Genomic DNA, 18,646 nt, shown 5'->3' with positions numbered 1-18,646 from the left:
AGCACCTTTTCATATTATTAGAAATGGCCAACTTTTTAATCTGAGAATTATTTATTCATATCATTTCACCATTTATCAAATAGAGAATGGCTTGAATGCTTATAAATTTGAGTCAATTCTTTAAATATTTTAGAAATGAAGCTTTTATCAGATTCCTTAAATGTAAAAATGCTTTCCCAATTTATTGCAGAGATTCAGTTCTACATCACAAGCCACCTTTTGAATGTTTCATGGGTCATAGATACATTGTATCCAACATATCCAAAACAAAATTGAGTCTCTCCCAAACCCACTTGTCATAGGGTAAGTCTGATCCATACCTGTCTGGTAGGGGCAGGTACATGACACAATGGACACAGTGTTGGGCCAGTCAAGATGACCTAAGTTCGAATCTGACCTCAAACACTTATTAGCTGTGTGACTCTTCACAAGTCACCTCCATTTGCCTCAGTTTCCTTATCTAGCAAATGAGCTAGAGAAGGAAATAGCAAACCATTCTTACATCTTTGCCAAGAAAACCTCAAAAGAGGTCACAAAGCGTGAATGCTGCTGGAAAAAAAAAACTAAATAATTGAACAGATTATTTAATAGTTAAGAAAAAGAAATTGACTCTAACATAGAAGGATTGCTCAACAAATAAATAGCATTTAGGTAGGGTTGATCCAGTCTCTCATCTTTAACAGAAACCCCCCTAATCAGTAGAGCAAAGTGTTTTGTGTTGGGACATCCATCACCTGGATGGGTCTTCATCATGCATTTAGGAGACTAGGAAGCTGTGTCAACACTCCAAGCCCCGATTCTCTAAGAAAATGAAATCTTAGGACTATTTAAATATCTTTTAAGGAAAAACTAGTTTAATATGGTAGAGAAAAAAAGCTAGTTTAGTCCCCACAGCAGAGGATTCTGGTACATATAATATTGTACCTACCACATAAGTATTCTTCCCAAATATAAGGGCAGCTAGGTGGTACAGTGGATAGAGTGGTGGTCTTGGAGTCAGGAAAATAAGTTCAAATCTGGCCTCAGACATTTACTTGCTATGTGACCATAGGCAAGTCACCTAACACCAACTAGAAAAAAAAGGACTCAACTTCCCAATTATTGGTGAAGGAATTATCATCCTTCTACTCACCTTAAGTTCAGAATCTGTGTGATTCTCACTTTTCTTTATGCCACATTTTTGTTCAGTTTCCCAATCTTTCATTAATTCAACCACCACAACTAATTCAGACTTTCATCATTTCTCACCTGACCTCTCCTGCTAGAATGTGAAAGACCTTGTAAATAGGGATGGTTCTATTCATTGTATTGGTCTCCCCTGCCAAGCACACAGCCAAGTGTGTGTGCTCAGTAAAACTTGATAGATTAGGTTTTTTTTTTTTTAACTCCAGTAATCTCCTAACTGGCCTCTCTGCTTTAGGCATTCTCCTCATAGCTTTCAAAATAATTTCCTAATATGCAGACCTCACCATGTCACTGCCCTACTCAATAAACTCCAATAATTTCCTATCACCCCTGAGATTAACTCCTCCATTTTGCATTTAAATTCCTTCATAACATGGACTCAACCTAAGTTTTCCAGGAAGGTACTTCAAGTACCTGATAAAACTAGCCTTTTTTATTGTTCCCACCCATTACACTCCATTTAAAAAAAAATTATTACAGCTTTTTATTTACAAAACATATGCATGGGTAGTTTTTCAACATTAACCCTTGCAAAATCTTCTGTTACAAATTTTCCCCTCCTTCTCCCCACCCTTTTCCCTAGATGGCAGGTAGACCAATACATGTTAAATGTTAAAATTAAAAAATTGCATTTTTCATCTCTATCTGTCCCTCATTCCTAGAATGTTAAAAGGCCTATTTTCCTTCAAGACTTAGCTCTAGTACTAAAGTTGGCCTAAAACATTTCCTGATACTGACAGCTACTCATGCTCTAAACTTCTCCTGAATTTATTTTGTGTATGTAAGATGTATGTGCCTACGTAAAATATAGTTGTACCTAGATGTAGAGATGAGAGACTGTTGGGAGATATGGACTGACAGATCTGAGGTCCTGGCTGCCATTGAGAAGAAGGGCCTATGGCAGTACCTGGATCATGGCCAGGAGGCCCCAAGAGCCCATGAAACTACTATTCTTTCCAACAGGTTACCAAAATAAAATTGTATCTGACTGTCCCTCCTGAATATTGTTGGCCTAGAGGTACAATTGTGGTTCAGAATAAAAGCCACTTCCCTGGTCATTCTTAAGGGGAGAGGGTTGTTTCAAATTTATACCCTCTTGTATTTAATTTATACTTTAACATATTTAACATGTATTAGTCAACCTGCCATCTAGGGGAGGGGATAGGGAGAAAGTGGGGAAAAATTGGAACAAAAGATTTGGCAATTGTCAATGCTGTAAAATTACCCATGCATATAACTTGTAAATAAAAAGCTATAATCAAATTTATACCCTCCAGTTTGATCTCTAATGCCATTATTTTCTTAGTTCAGATTCAGGGTTGAGATGAAATGGGGCAATCGAAAGTAACTGAATAGTTAACAAAAGGAAACTTACTTTGCCCTCACATGGCAAAGATCTATGACAAGGATAAAGTGGCATTTGGTTTCTCAGGATTTGGTTCTCCTCATCTCCTCATGGAAGTGTCCGGTCACCCCAGGGTAAAGTCCATAGTGGTTCACATGAACTTCAGAAAGCCACCAAATTGCAGGGGTCTCAAATGAACATGGGTGGGATTTTTTGTGCCCTTAGCTATGTCCCACCAGGTCTTGGGACTGCTTTGTCTCATTTAGAGAAAACTAGTCTATGAAACAGAAGGGAAGGAGCAGGGATGTGTCTAACCTAGATTGTGGGAAATACTAGTAGACACTAGCACTATCATAGTTCCTTCCCACAAAATGTTAGTTATATAAAAGATGACAACAAATAGTACAAGTAAATCCAAATAACTAAGCAAACAGATTGAAAATTGGAGATGTTCTACAGATTAGAATATACTAGAAAATATGCAAGCATAAAGGAATACTTTTCTGGGAGCTAAAACCAAAACTAAGGTCCCAGGTTTACCCATAGGGAAAGTTTACAGAATCTCTAGGAAGGGAAGCAAGAGATCAGGGACATGATAAAAAGCTGGTTTCTCCACAACATAGCATTTTCACTCCCTCTGTTTTTGTCCACTTGCATTTTTGATTTCCTTATCAGGTTATTTTTACCTTATTTCTAAGTCCGATTTTTCTCGTGCAGCAAGATAACTGTATGGATATGTATACATATATTACATTTAACATATTTAACATGTATGGGTCTACCTGCCATCTAGGGGAGGGAGTGGAGGAAGGAGGAAAAAAGTTGAAACAGAAGGTTTTGCAGGGGCAAATGTTGAAAAATTACCCATGCATATATCTTGTAAATAAAAAGCTATAATAAAAAAATAAATAAAAAGCAGTTTTCTTCTACATATTTGCAGTTTTCAAAAATCTCTCCCTCCTCTTTAGGACTGGTCCTAAAGAGGACTCCATGTGTCTCTCCTAGAAGCTCTGGTCCCTCTGCTAGTCACGGAGGTATACAGTGCCACTAAGCATTTAAGCAGTTAGGTAACACAATTGATAGAGCAATCTGTCTCTAATCAGAAAGATCTGAGTTCAAATCTAGCCTCTGATGATAACTGTGTGACCATGGCCAACTCCCTTAACTATTTGACTCATTATCCTTATTTGTAAAATAGGGATAACAATACTATAATAACATGCTATGAGACTCAAATGAAATAATATTTGTAAGGCACGTAGCACCTGGCCTGGCCCAAAGTAGGTGAGATGTAATTGCTAGCTATTACTCAGCATCCTGCCCATCAACTCTTCCTGTATAGTCATTAGCACAAAAAACACTACACATTGTAACCCAGTTACATTCATATGTATCATTTCCCAAATAGAACATGAGTTCCTCAGGGCATGGAAATTTTGTTCTTTTGTCTTTTTATTCCCAGCAGGTAGCACCATATTAGCACATAGTTAGCACTTAATAAATGATCATGATGGAACCCAATCCATTAAAATGTTTACCTTTATATTGAAGTCAGCAAAGTATCCACATGTATCTTGATTTTGGAGGATTGGAATTTCCTACTTCATCAACAGATGCTATTATATATGCTACACTTTATAATGATTTCTTTGTTTATGCTGTTCATGACCACTGCTAAACAAGATGACCAAGTATCATATAAAAGATTTTCCTAGTGTCTTTGGGTACATGATGAAACCAATTCCACCAATTCTTTTGTCTGATTTTCTGAGAGAAAAGTTGTGAGTCTTCCCTTCCCTTTAGCTTCCATGTCCTTTTATCTTTTGGTATTGTTCATTTCAAGAATATGAATGCCAATGGGGTTCCATATTTCCAACAACATATCAATTAATCACTGAACAAAAATGTCATATTCAGAGCCTCTATATTTAAATAAAAATGCTCAAAATCACGATTGATTAGAAAAATGCAAATTAAGACAACTCTGAGATACCACTACACACCTCTCAGACTGGCTAAAATGACAGGAAAAGATAATGATAAATGTTGGAGGGAATGTGGGAAAACTGGGACACTCATACATTGTTGATGGAATTGTGAATACATCTAGCCATTCTGGAGAGCAATTTGGCACTATGCTCAAAATGTTATCAAACTGTGCATACCCTTTGATCCAGCAAGTGTTTCTACTGGGCTTATATCCCAAAGAGAACTTAAGGAAGGGAAAGGGACCTGTATATGCACAAATGTTTGTGGCAGCTCTTTTTGTAGTGGCTAGAAGCTGGAAAATGAATAGATGCCCATCAGTTGGAGAATGGCTGAATAAATTATGGTATATGAATGTTATGGAATATTATTGTTCTATAAGAAACAACCAGCAGGATGATTTCAGAGAGACTTGAACTTACATGAACTGATGCTAAGTGAAATAAGCAGAACCAGTAGATCATTACACACAGCAACAAGATTATAAGATGATCAACTCTGATGAACTTAGCTCTACAATGAAGTGATTCAAACCAATTCTAATAGTCTTGTGATGGAGAGTCCTGAGAGAGGACTGTGGAGCCTGAATGTGGATCACAACATAGTATTTTTACCTTTGTTGTTGTTTGCTTGCTTTTTTTTTCTTTCTTTTTTTTCCTTTTTGATCTGATTTTTTTTTTTTTTGCACAGGATGATGAATGTGGAGAAATATTTAGAGAAAAAAAAACTATATGAGCATATTTTACCCTTTTTTCTGAAACCTCATCACCAACAATATGGATGGGGGAAGAGGCCACAAAGACTAACAGCTATTTTTTAAATCACAAAATAGAAAATCATTTTTGAAATGAACATTTTCATATACAAAGGTCAGGGAATACAGAATATATGTGAAATTATGAATCTAGTCCAGCTTATTTTTAAATCTATATATTAAATTTAATATGGTAATGTCAACATTGTTCTGCTTGTCCATGCCTCCCTCTGAATTTCCTTCTATTATTATTTAGGATATTTCCAAACACTTTTATTTCTTTTCAGCACCATTATTGAACCTTTCCTTCCCCACTGTGTTGTTGCTGTTTAGTCATTTTTCAATTGTATCTAACTCTTCATCATCTCATTTGGGGTTTTTTGGGCAAATACAGTGATTTGCCATTTTCTTCTCCAGCATATTTTTATAGATGAGGAAATCGAAGGAAATAAAGGTCAGATTTGAACTCAGGAAAATGAGTCTTCTTGATTCTAGGCTTGACACCTACCCACTGTACCTCCTAGCCTCTTTCCCATTATATCTCCCCCACCCAACCCTCCCCCCCCAAATAGTTGAGGGCTATTTAAATTTCTTCATTGTTACACTGGTTGCCATAGCCACACAATTCTTCACATAGTGACCATCATTTAAGAGGTTTCACTACACTTAACTATGCTTCTCAAAAAAGCATACTCAATCTTTTCCTGGGACCATAGCTGGGACCAACATGGAAAAACTTACACTCTACTAAAATCCCAGGATCTTCTCTGTGTCAAATAATTTAACTACTTCAATAGTAATTTTTGGAGACATCCTTAAAGGAGAACTCCTGCATATCCTCTTTCATCAGCTTCCAAATCCAAAACAAGAATTTTGTCTTCTTAACCAGTGCAAACTGCGTACAAATAGGTAAGGCCTTCTGGAAGCATTCACCCCATACCTGCTTCCACAAAGCAGACTCGTAGGGACGGATATGTAGGCCTGCCCCCATTTTGGAGATCGGAAGAACTAACCAGGGCTTTATTGGCAGAGTAATCTAGTGAATAAACCACTGGATTTGGAGTCCAAGGACCTGGGGGTTTGAACCTCAGATCTACTGCTGCTATGATTTTTGACAAATGATTTTAACTCTCTGGCCTTAGTTTCTTCAAAAGTCAGATCTACAAATTCTCTGCAGCTCATAGATATAGAGCTGCATGGGGGAAGGAAATTTAAGAGATGAAGTGATTTGCCCAAAGATATATAGGCACAGGGCGGCAGGCAGGCAACAGATATTTATTAAATGCTTATAACGGGCAATTCTAAGATTTAAATCCCAGCCCCTAGACTCCAAATACAGCATGCTTTCTCCTGCAGGATACTTTGTCTTTCTGGCTCTAAATCCTGTGAACAAACTGATCCCCAAAAAATATTCAACAGTGACTCAATAAGGAAAAAAAGTTTTTTGCTATCACCGAAAGAAATATGATTCTAAGCATACATCCTACAGAGGGCAGGCCAGAAAGATCCCAAGATTTTGAGCTAACAGGCTCGTTAGATAACATCTACCCCATCCCCATGCCAAAATTTAATAGATGAAGAAGCTGAGGATAAGAGAAGTCATTATTTGTTCAAGGACATGCAAACAGAAGATTGATTTGAACATAAGTTTTGCTATTCCTATCTTAAAATCCATATTCTATCTTGCTCTTTTTCCCATATAAAGAGCAACAGACAATTCTTGTGTCCACAAGGGTTATGGCCTTGTTCCAGGGATTGTCAGGTATATAAGAGTTTTAGCTAAATTAGACCTACAAAAAAACAACATGCTCTAACACCACGATGTTAGAAAACATACTGAGGACTTAGTTACCTTTCTATACAAATCCCAGAAAGCATGTATTATGGCATGGAATTCTAAGGTAGGTTTCAGAATCAAGACCTCACTTCCTCTCCTTTTAATCCCTGTTTTAGGTTGCATGTTCTAAGAGAAAATATACTGGCTTGATACCTCTGTGCATATGTTTGTATCTTTGTAATTTCAGTTGGTTTGAGGCCATCTGGTACAACCAATGTGGTTTTCTATACTTCATTAACTCTGGTTTGTTTCAGATCGCTTTGAACATTTTCCTTTCCCCCCTCCAGCCAAAGTCTCCTTATATCTTTCTCTTGCTGCTAGCTGCTCTAAGGAAATAAGGCTGCAGCACCTTTCAGTCTCCCCTAGAGACTATTCCTAAATAAATACACAGAACAGGTTCCCATTCTAAATAGTCAAACTGAAAGCAGATCTGTGTTGTTAACAGCTTGGTATCTGGGGGACAGACATCAAGGGCAGGCAGACTATTGGCTGTTCCCTCATCATCACCCCCCCCCCAGCCAATACATGCATACACACTATCAAATAGCCAATTTACTCAAATGTAGCCTGGGGATTTGAAATACCCATTGGGCATCAGCCGGTAAAGGAGATGGCCTTGGCAAAGATGAAGGCTGCCTTTCTCCCCAACTGGTGCAACAGAAGAGCAGGAAAGATGGGGCACCCAGGAGTGGGAGAGATGGGGTGTCAGAGAGTAAGAAAGGGCATCTGGGAACAGGACGGATAGGGCATCTGAAAGCAGGAAAGTGGGGTGTCCCAGGGTGCCTAGTTAAGTATCAGCCTTGGATTACTTTCACTAGTCATCATCTTGGTACCTATACATGTGCTACTGAGAAAAGATGGAAAAAATCACAACTATTCTGTCTGGGTACATTATAAACTTATGTTAAATAACCTCAATAGGGCCATCACTGCTGTAAGGGAATGCTACGACACTACTCTTTTATCAACTCATTACCCTACTTTTCACAGTGGCTTTTGCAAACCTTTTCATCCCTTCTCAAAAGTCCCATGGATTCCTCACCCACCCATCCCACGTGGCCCCACTTTCTCAGCAGACATCTCTGCATCATATTTTACAGAAAAAAAATTAATTTTAATTTATTAATTAAATAAATAAAAATTAAGGTCATTTTCGGGAACTCTCTTTTCTCTACTCTTCCTCATCTCCTATCCCTCAGATGCCTTCCGCCATTTTCTTCTACTTCACCCGTTGCAAATGATGAATCTTGAAAAAAAGAAATTCTCACTAAGATGAAAGCCTCTACCAATTCATGTGATCCCATTCCATCTCATCTCCTCCAATAGACTGCTCTCTGTCATCCCGACTCTTTCACTTATTTTTAATTTCTCACCCACTACCGGTTCATTTACTACTGCCAATGAATATGCCCACATCTACCCAATCCTGAAAAAACCTTCACTTGATTCTTCCATCACCACTACCATCCTGTAACTCTTCTACCACACTATAGCCAACATCCTCAACAAAGCCATCTCCAGTTGCTGCTTCCCCTTTCTCTCTTCTTACTCTTTCCTTCATCCCTTTCAATTTGGCTCCTGGCCTGATTTTCCACTGAAATCACTCTTTCCAAAGTTACTAACCATCTCTTAGTTGCTAAATCCAATGGCCTTTTCTCAATCCTCATTCTCTTTGACCTCTTTGCACTCTGTGACAATGCTGGTCACTCCTGGGAAAGTCTCTCTCTCTAGGTTTTTAGTCACCATTCTTTGAGTCTGCCTCCAGATTATACCTCACTATAGGAATCTCCAGGGGTTCTGTCTTCTCTCCCTTCACAGCTTCAGTTGATGATCCCATAATCTATCATGAATTAATTACCATCTTTACACTGATGATTCTCAAATCTACTCTCCTGCCCAGGCTCTCTATTGACCCCTACTCTCACATCTACAACTGCCTCATATCTACAACAACGCAGACATCTCAAATAGTAGACATTTTAAAGTCTACATTTACAAAACAGAACTCATTTTCTTTCTCCCTAAATGTGCACTCATCTTTTGTATTACTGCAGACAGCAACATCATCCTCCCAATACCTGATGGTCACTCAAAACTTCGGAGTCATTCTGATTTCCCATTATCTTTCACCCTCCATATCCAAGCTGTTGCCAAGACCTGCTGATTCCATGTTTGTATAAGAATGTCCACTTTTCTGCTCTGATACCATCCTCTAGCACAGACCCTCATCACATTACAAAATGCAAAATCAAATACAAAATTCTCTGGCATTCAAAGTGCCCTTTATAACCTACTCCCTTCCCATCTCTCTATCCTTCTTATACCTTATTTCCTAACTGTGTTTGATCATAAAGCGTCTAAGGGATAGGAGATGAGGAAGAGGAGAGAAAAGAGAGTTCCCAACAAGTGGCCTTACTTTTTTTTATTTTTCTGCAAAATATGAGTCAGGGATTTCTGCCGAGACAGTGGGGGGTGGGATGGATGGGTGAGAAATCCATAAGATCTTTGAAAAGGGATGAAAAGGTTTGGAAAAGCCACTATGAAGAGTGGGGTAGTGCGTTGATAAATGAGTAGTATCCTAGGATTCCCTAAAGGCAATGACAGCCCAATTGAGGTTGTTTAACATTAAGTTTATAATGTACCTAGACAGAATGGTTGTGTGATTTTTTTCCACCTTTACTTAGCACATGTATAGGTACAAATAGGTATCAGATGACTGATGAGAGTAATCCAAGGCTGACTAGGCATAATTAGTTATATGAAAAAGAAGCTAGAGATTCAAAAGAAGAGGACAATATAAAATTGATTTAATTCACTAAGGAGTCAAGATGGGGAGAAAAGAAATGTTTAGTGCAGGGTAAATGGCTTAGTAGACAATTGAGGATTCAAGATTGGCGATCATAAGGACCGCTAGGTGGCACAGTGAATAGAGCACCAGCCCCGAAGTCAGTAGGACCTAAGTTTAAATCTGGCCTCAGACACTTAACACTTTCTGGCTGTGTGACCCTGGGCAAGTCACTTAACCCCAATTGCCTCAGCAAAAAAAAAAAAAAAAAAAAAGATCATGATGCAGATGAAGAATAAGATTATATAAGGGAGGGCAGAGGGAGAAGTAACAAACTACAGTATAATCAGATAAAAGGGTTGCACTGACTATATCAATAAAAAAAAACCCAACAAAATACAATATCCATTCCTATTAAAAACACTAGAAAACAAAGGAAATAAATGAAGCTTTTCTTAAAATTAGCAGCATCTATGTAAAACCAAGAGCAAGCATTATCTGTAACAAGGAAAAGCTAGAAGCCTTCCTAACAAGATCAGGAGGGAAGCAAGGATATACATTATGATCACTATTAAACATGGTAACAAAAATGCTAAACGTAGCATTAAGACAAGAAAAAGAAATTGGAGGAATAAGAATAAAGAAACAAAAACTATTACTCTTTACAGATGATATGATAGTATACTTAGAAAACCCTAAAGAATCAACTAAAAAACTAGTTGAAATAACTATGACTTTAGCAAAATTGAAGGATATAAAATAAATCTATATAAATCATCAACATTTCTATATCAAACCAACGAAACACAACAGGAAGAGATAGATTAAAAAAAATTCCATTTAAATTAACTGCAAACAATATAAAATACTTAGGAATCTACCTGACAAGACAAATTCAGGAACTATATGAACACAATTACAAAATTAGACACAGACAGATGTAAACACCTGGAGAAATAGTCATTGCCACTGAGATGTCAAAGACAATATATTAAAAATTACAATTCTACCTAATAATTTACTTATTGTCATACCAATCATTACCAAAGAATTATTTTATAGTGCTAGAAAAGAAATCTTGACAAAATTCCTCTGGGAAAACAAAAGATCCAGAATACCAAGGGAATCACTTTTTTTTTTTTTTTTTTTAATGTAAAGGAAGGCAATCTAGCAGTATCAGATTTCAAACTACATTATAAAGAAATAATCGTGGCTAAGAAATATATGGTGCATCAATGGAATAAATTAGGTACATAATACACAGTAGCAAGTGACTATAGTAATTTAGTGTTTGTTAAACTCAAAGATCTGAGCTTTAGGACATTAAACTCACTATTTGACCAAAATTTCTAGAAAAACTTGAAAGATGTTTGGCAGAAACTAGAAACAGAGCAACATCTCACATGATATATTAACATAAAATCAAAATGACTACATGATTTAGACAGAAAGAGTAATACCATAAGCAAATTAGGGGAATATGGAGAATTTTACCTATCAGATCCATGGATAAGAGAAGAGTTTATGACCAAACAAGAGATAGACAGCATTGAGATATAATGGATAAATTTTATTAAATGAAATTTTGTACAAACAAAACCAAGGCAGCCAAAATTTGATGGAAGGCAAAAAACTGGGAGGAGGGAGAGGGATTTTTACAACAAATTTCTCTGATAAAAGGCCTAATCTATCAAATATACAGAGAACTAAATCAAATTTATAAAAATGAGAGCCATTCCCCAACTGCTAAATGATTGAAGGCAATGAACAGGCAGTTTCCAGAGGACAGCCAAGCTAATTATAGTAATACAAAAAAAAAAAAAAAAAAAAAGGCTACAAATCACCGATTCAAGAAATGCAAATTAAAACAACTCTGAGGTACCACCTCACATCTATCAGATTAATATGTCAAAAAGGAAAAAGACAAACGGAGATGTAAAAAACTGAGATACTAATTCATTGTGAAGTTGAAAAATGAATGAACAATTCTGAACAATTTGGAACTATGCCAAAAACTTATAAAATTACATATCATCTTTGAGCCAGTAATGCCACTATAAAAAATTAAAAAGGAAAAGAACTTACATGCACAAAAATGTTTATAGCAGCCTTTTTCGTAGTGTCAAATAATTGGAAATGAAGGAATGTCCATTAATTGAAGAATGGCTGAACAAGTTGAAGCATATGTTTGTAGAGTATTACTGTACTATGAAATGATGAGCTGAATGGTTTCAGAAAAAACAATTCCTATATGAATTGGTGTAGAACGAAGTGAGTTCTGCTCATTGTACACAAAATAAGCAATATTGTAAAGATGATGAACTAAGACTTAACTGCTCAGATCCCCAAGACAATGCTGAAGGACTAATGATGAAAAATGCTATCTACCTCCAGAGAGAAAAAACTAATGAACTTTCAGTGCAAACTGAAGTATATATTTTTTCATTTTTCTTGCCTTTTTGGCAACATAACTAATATAGAAATATGTTTTGCAGTATTTCACATGTATAATTGATATTATATTGCTTGCCTTTTCAATGGATGGGAGATGAGCTGTAAAGAAAAAAAATTTGCATCCACAAAAAATTTTCTAATTATGAAAATAATTAAAATGTTTTCTTTGTCAAGACTTCATTTTCATCATTTTATTTTACTGAAATAGCATTTTATTACTACATCAAATGATAAGAAAAGGCCATTTTCACTTAATCCCTGTACTTATGTAAAAAGTTTCTAATTACAATTTTGTTATTATATATAATATAGAATTACAATGTTGGCTCCTAGTCTTAAGGATCATCTTAAAAAATATTCCTCCCATGCCTGTCTTTTAAAATTTTTGAGAAATATTATATTGTTAATTTTTTTTCTAAATCTATTGGCATAATCATGCTATTTATTCATCTTATGTGATTCCTTATAATTTTCCAATACACCATCCTCCCATTCCTTGTATAACTGAAACTTAGTTATTAATCCATTCAGGAAATCCCAAGAAGTGTCTCTCATTTGTATGTCAAAAATTATATAAGATTCATGAAAAAACTGCTCTCACCTGATGTTGAAAGGATATGAATAGACCCCAACTACCCACTGATTATGCCTTACTGCCACTACATAATCAGCACAGCTTCTGTTTCACTCATACATTTCCTTGATGAGGTCCTTTAACAAATGCTTCTCCATAATTCTTTACTCTCATTGTATATGTTTGCATATGGCCATAATGCACTTCCCCATGCTGTTTGGATCTTCAATTTCATGTCTTCACTAACTTTGCCATCACATGGTTTGTAATTGTATAACACTGACAAAATCTTAATATAATAAAGGTGATCCTTTGCTTCAGGGAGAAGTGGACATTTAAAGAACTTTTAAATTTCCACTATGTGCTAAGCATTTTACAATTATATCCTAGTTGATCCCTACAACTATGGGAGTTAAGTATTATTGTTATTCCCACCTAACATATGAAGAAATTGAGGCAAATTGAGTTTAAGAGACTTGCCCAGGTTAACAAAGTTAGTAATCGTCAAAAGCCACATTTGAATTCAGGTCTTCTGACCCCAGATCCAGTTTTCTTTACACCATGCCATCTAGCTGCCCATCACCTTATATGCTTCTGATGTAAAATGAGCTGGGCCCAGAATCAAGTAGGAGGAATAGGTCAGGCTGGATTGCATTCAGAAAATTATGCATACTTTCAATGATCCCAAACTCACTACCTCAGAATTCAGCATCAATATTATTCCAGTGATTCTATTGTGATATTGGAATATCATCAAGGTCAGAAGTACTAAAATTACAAATAACCCCAAGAACAATGGAAAAAATAATGGTGGGTATAAATAGTTTATAGCACATTATTAAAGATGACTCATATAAAGCAGTGACATAGACACTTCATTACTGACCTAAAAAGAAATCTAATCAATTACATAGAGAAAATGATGGCCTGTATGCTATTACTGGCAACTGGGAAATACTAAGAATTGGATACTTCCAGCATGTTGCATACATTATCTGAGAAAACAAAGCATGAGAAACAGAGTGACTGCTGGAATAATATTTGGGGTGAGAGGGGGGAGGCAAGAGATTATGAACACAGGTAGGAATCATTTTAGCACGGACTAGGGATAATTTATTTGAGGAAAGAAAACAGACATTAGGAAGTGGTAGAAAAATGCCGGACAAAGCTTCAAATACTACCTTTAGCATTTAAGTTAACACCATGGGGAGAAAAAAAAATTACTTACCTTCTCAGAATTTGTTATTTCATTTACAAAAATGGAATGATAATACATGTACTAGAAATATCCTGATGGCACAGTGGATAAAGTGCTGGGTCTGGAGAGCCTGGCCCATAGTAGGTGCTATATAAATACTACTTCCCTTCCTCTTGTGTTACCTACCTCACAGGTTGGTTGTAAAGAAATCATTTTGCAAACCTGAAATAATTGTTCTTAGTAAATGCTAGTTTAAAGATAAGGACATTAAAATGACGGTTGAACTTAATGATGAAAAAAGACTGCTGAGTAATAATGAGAGTCCAGCTGATGTCACGTCAGTTGTCAGAATATTTTTCAGCAATAATCAGCAGCAGAAGAAACAATGAAATATATAAATGGAATATATAAAAACATACATAATAAGGGTTACTCAGGTAACCCATTAACAGGTAAAGAATGAAGAGAACAAGAAATTTTAGGTTGATGGTCACTAAAACATTAAACCAGCAAGGCTGGGAACATAAGTGAAGTCATGGGGAAAATAGCTAAAGCATAGACTGGATATAGGATATGTCTCCCAGGACATATATGTGTATATAAATATACACATATGTATAAATGATAGGACAGAGAGGTCATAAGGAGTGAACTAAAGGCTGAATAAGGGGAGGATGGGAGGATTGGAAATAGTGTTCAAGAATACAATTATCATTGTTGAACTTCAATAGGAACGAAAGCTCAGTCTTTACTGGACATATTCTTTCCCTTTTCTTCCTCTCATAACTCCTCCCTTCATATAAGGATTTTTAACCCTGAGTCTGTTAAATTTTTTAAAATTATTTTTCACAATTGTTTCAGTATAAGTCTATTTTTCATGCATTTAAAAACATTCTAAGGTTTTTTAGGATGTATCAGATTGCCTAAAAGATTCATCCAGAAGGTTTTGAAGTCTATGCAGTTTTCAAGCTGCTACTCAGTAAAGCAAGAAAGACATTACTGACAACACTGGGTTGCAGAACTCACGGGCCCAATCTGCAATACACAAGGTTCACTAGGTACCCTTGCCCAGTTTCAGCGAGGGCAAAGCAAGAAAGTAATGGTGGCTTCATTCCTAACTCTGCTATTCACCCAACAATGTTCTTTTCAGGAAAAGAGCAAAAGTGTGCTTTCAGAAACAATCCAAGGTTCAGTAGCAATCAGTATAAATTTTAGACATTTTTAGAAGTAGTACATAGTTTTAACCTATATTTCGAATTGCTTGCTGTCTTGGGGAGAGGAAAAAGGAAGAGAACACAAAGGTGAACATTAAAAACTACCTTTGTTTATATTTGGAAAAATACTGAAATTAAAAAAAAAGATTTTAGACATTTTGAGAATTCAATGTTTGATATCCTTGGAAGAACCATCAAGCTTTTATGGTCTTTTTTTAAACAAACGATTCAACTTTTGTGTTGAGTACTTGCTGTAATGTTAAATTGCCCTAGGTTTCTACACCTACTTGTACAAACTTCCCTCCTGCCTGCATCTCCATTACCCTTCATTCTCTTGCCTGGAAAAGTATTCTCTCTAGGATCATTTAGCTTTTGGTATCATTTTCATAGAGAAGCAAGGCACAACAGTCAAATTTCATCAATTCCATTGGTCAAAACAATTTGTGAGTGACCAAGTTTGGACTGGTTTAAATCCCTTTTATTTTCCTTTTCCCCTTAAAACAGGAAAAAAGACCCCCTCATTTTAGCAAATTAATAGTGCAAATAAAATCAATGCCTGAGTTGGACTAAATGTATCCAGTCTGTTAATACAAATTTATTAAATGTTTATTACTGACAGGCCCTGAAGACCCACAAAGGCAAAATGGTCTAGTCCTCAAAGACCTCACATTCTAAAGGGGAAGGAGAGAAACTATAATTACATATACTTAAGTAGATACAAGAGCAATCCAAAGAAGATGAAAGTATGTGACAAAGACAGTAGCATCTAGGGGGAATGGTAAAGGCTTCCTCTACAGAAGGTGGGATTTGAGCAAGTCAGGGAAAAATCCAGGGAAGCTAATGAACCCAGTGGAAGTGAGGAGGGAGAGAGTTACATATATGGCAAAGGGAGCAAAGGCAGAGTCAGAAGTAGATAAACTTGAATGAAGAACAATAACTAGGTTAATATAATTGAATTAGACTGAATGGAGGCATGTGAAATTTAAGGAGGCTGAATCCTACTGGTATAGAAATCAGGTGGGTTTGGACAGGTGTTATCTTAGCAGTTCCACAGTGAATAGCCAAAGCCCAAGTTTTCTAGATAGTAAATTCTATCAGGCTTTAGGGAGATAAATGCTTGATCAAGTAAGCTGAAGGTTATAGTGGGAGAGAAAGCATATTAATAAGAAGTTTTCATTCTTGGAACAAGTAGATCAAACAGACAAAAATTCTTAGATGGGAATAGAAGATGAGCAAATTAAGTATTAGAGAATTTTGTTAACACATCAGAGAAGCCAAGTGTGTAGGCAGGTAAGACAAAGGAGGAGACTGAACTTAACCAGCCTTTAAAGGCTTAGCCTTTCTAAGCAGCTGTGTCTTTTTGATTTCCACTGCAGAATCCTGTCTCCCAAGGCCTTTATTCCTTAATACCTTTACTTAAAATTTAACAATCTTTCCAAATCTAGATTCCCTGGGCATAGTTCAACCAAATAAAGAAGGCTGTGCCACAACCTCAGGACAAGATGGAAGATCTCTGACATCTTTCCCTGGTTCTTGGCGTTTCACTGATTCATCTAAGGATAGAGGAGTGATCAAGAGTCATATGGGAGAAACTATCCAGCATCCTGGAAAAAACTGCTAAATGGGAAATCAGAAGACCATACTTGAGTCTTCAAACACTTGCTAACAGATTTCATTTATTTTGGTGACTCCACTGATTCAGACTACTTTTAGAACTTCTCTATAGCTATTTGTGAATGGATGAGGTAGAAAAGAAAATCGCCTAGAAGTAAACCCTTTAGGTCATAGGGTTCTCAGAATCAGCCTGGTCATCACACCATACTTAACCCTTACTCTGCTAGTTAATCTTCTAGAAGCCAGCTTCAAGATTCAAATAGACATTTGAGGAAAAAAAAATTTCAAACTTGGTGCTTGCTAAGAATAGACAATCACATTATTAAGTGCTCTCTTAATCATAAGTTGTTCCAAATAGAAGCTGCATGTGATTTCCCAGATTTTAAACCAATATTTGGAACAATTCAAATTTTTTGAAGTTCAGACAGCACTTTTTTTTTTTTTTTTTTTTTTAAAGCTACAGGCCTTTTAACTGTCAGGCAGGAAGGAATGGATGTCACAGCAAATAACTTGTGCTTTTATACTAAAATGAGCTTTAAGGGTTATAAAGTGCTTCTCTTTTAGCAGCCCTGATGGAGTAGATAGTTTATTATCCTTTCTTTCTTACAGAGTAGGAATCTGAGCTCAAATTTTTTGATTTGAAGGCTTTTGCTTTCTCTTATGCTACACAGTTTCTGTAGTCTCAAGTTTTGGGTTATGTACTTTCAAGCTCGTTACTATGTAAAGCACATTAGGTGCACAGGAGAAAATGAGCACTCCGTTCTCCAATTCAGCAATCTTCTCTATAAGAGTGGCTGCTGCTTATTGAAAAGCTCCTAAATTACTATAAGGGCTAGCAAAACAGCACAGAAATGTACACTTAAGTGTTGAAGAAAAAGGTAAAATGATCTCATTAAATGCTTTTGAGAATCAGAAGATTTGGGCTTGTCTTTATTCTCCAACCTTCCAGAGGCAGTCTACAACTTACCTTACCTTTCTGTGCATCAGTTTCCCTTTTTGTAAAATAAGGTGATAGAGCTGAATTTCTTAAGTACCTTCCAACTCCCAGAAAATCAAGCATCTGAGGTTAAGGAAATGCATTTACACAGGTGAGAAATATCTTAGAAGTTGCCGATACCAAATATGGTTCATCATGTGGTTTAGTAGTTACCAACTCTTCCTAACCCCATTTGGATTTTCTTGGCAGGGATACTGTTGTGGCTTGCCATTTCCTTCTCTAGCTCATTTTACAGATGAGTAAAACAGGATCAAGTGACATGTCCAAGGTCATACAGCTAGTAAGGTTTTGAGGCCACATTTGAACTTTGCTCTTTCTGACTCCAGCCTACTAGTCTATCCTCTTTGCAACTTGGTTGCCCTAAATAGACTCCCAGTAGGACATGACACAACACCTGGCAAAGAGTGAGTGCTTAATGTTTTCATTTAAATAATTGTGGGTAGAAGCCACTTCATTTGGCTGAGGTAAAAAAAAAAAAAAAACAACCCCCTTCCTCCCTCCCCCCCCCAAAAAAAATCCTGGACCCTATCAAGGTTGTGGCTTGGGGTTAGGCAAGGAATCATTTGAGACCTCCAATATTCCCATTCAAAATTTTCTAATTAGGGTTTTTCCTTGAAAAACAGAACACTTTTCCTTGGGATATAGTATAGACAAAAGGAGTCATATAAACATGGCCCACAACTCTCAAGTGAAGCTAAACCAT

At 36.5% G+C, this 18,646-nt stretch overlaps 1 long non-coding RNA gene across 1 annotated transcript; it reads left to right on the top strand.

Annotated features, from left to right (window-relative positions):
• The first annotated feature begins 5,946 nt into the window (after positions 1 to 5,946).
• Positions 5,947 to 17,208, top strand: LOC116420520. Its single transcript, XR_004230862.1, has 2 exons — positions 5,947 to 6,179; positions 16,778 to 17,208. It is a non-coding gene; the product is annotated as an uncharacterized LOC116420520 (long non-coding RNA).
• Positions 17,209 to 18,646: the final 1,438 nt, after the last annotated feature.

The sequence above is a fragment of the Sarcophilus harrisii genome, chromosome 1 (genome assembly GCF_902635505.1).
Source record: "Sarcophilus harrisii chromosome 1, mSarHar1.11, whole genome shotgun sequence".
NCBI lineage: Eukaryota > Metazoa > Chordata > Mammalia > Dasyuromorphia > Dasyuridae > Sarcophilus > Sarcophilus harrisii.
The sequence above is the reverse complement of the archived record's forward strand: the minus strand, read 5'-3'. Positions and strand labels throughout refer to the sequence as shown.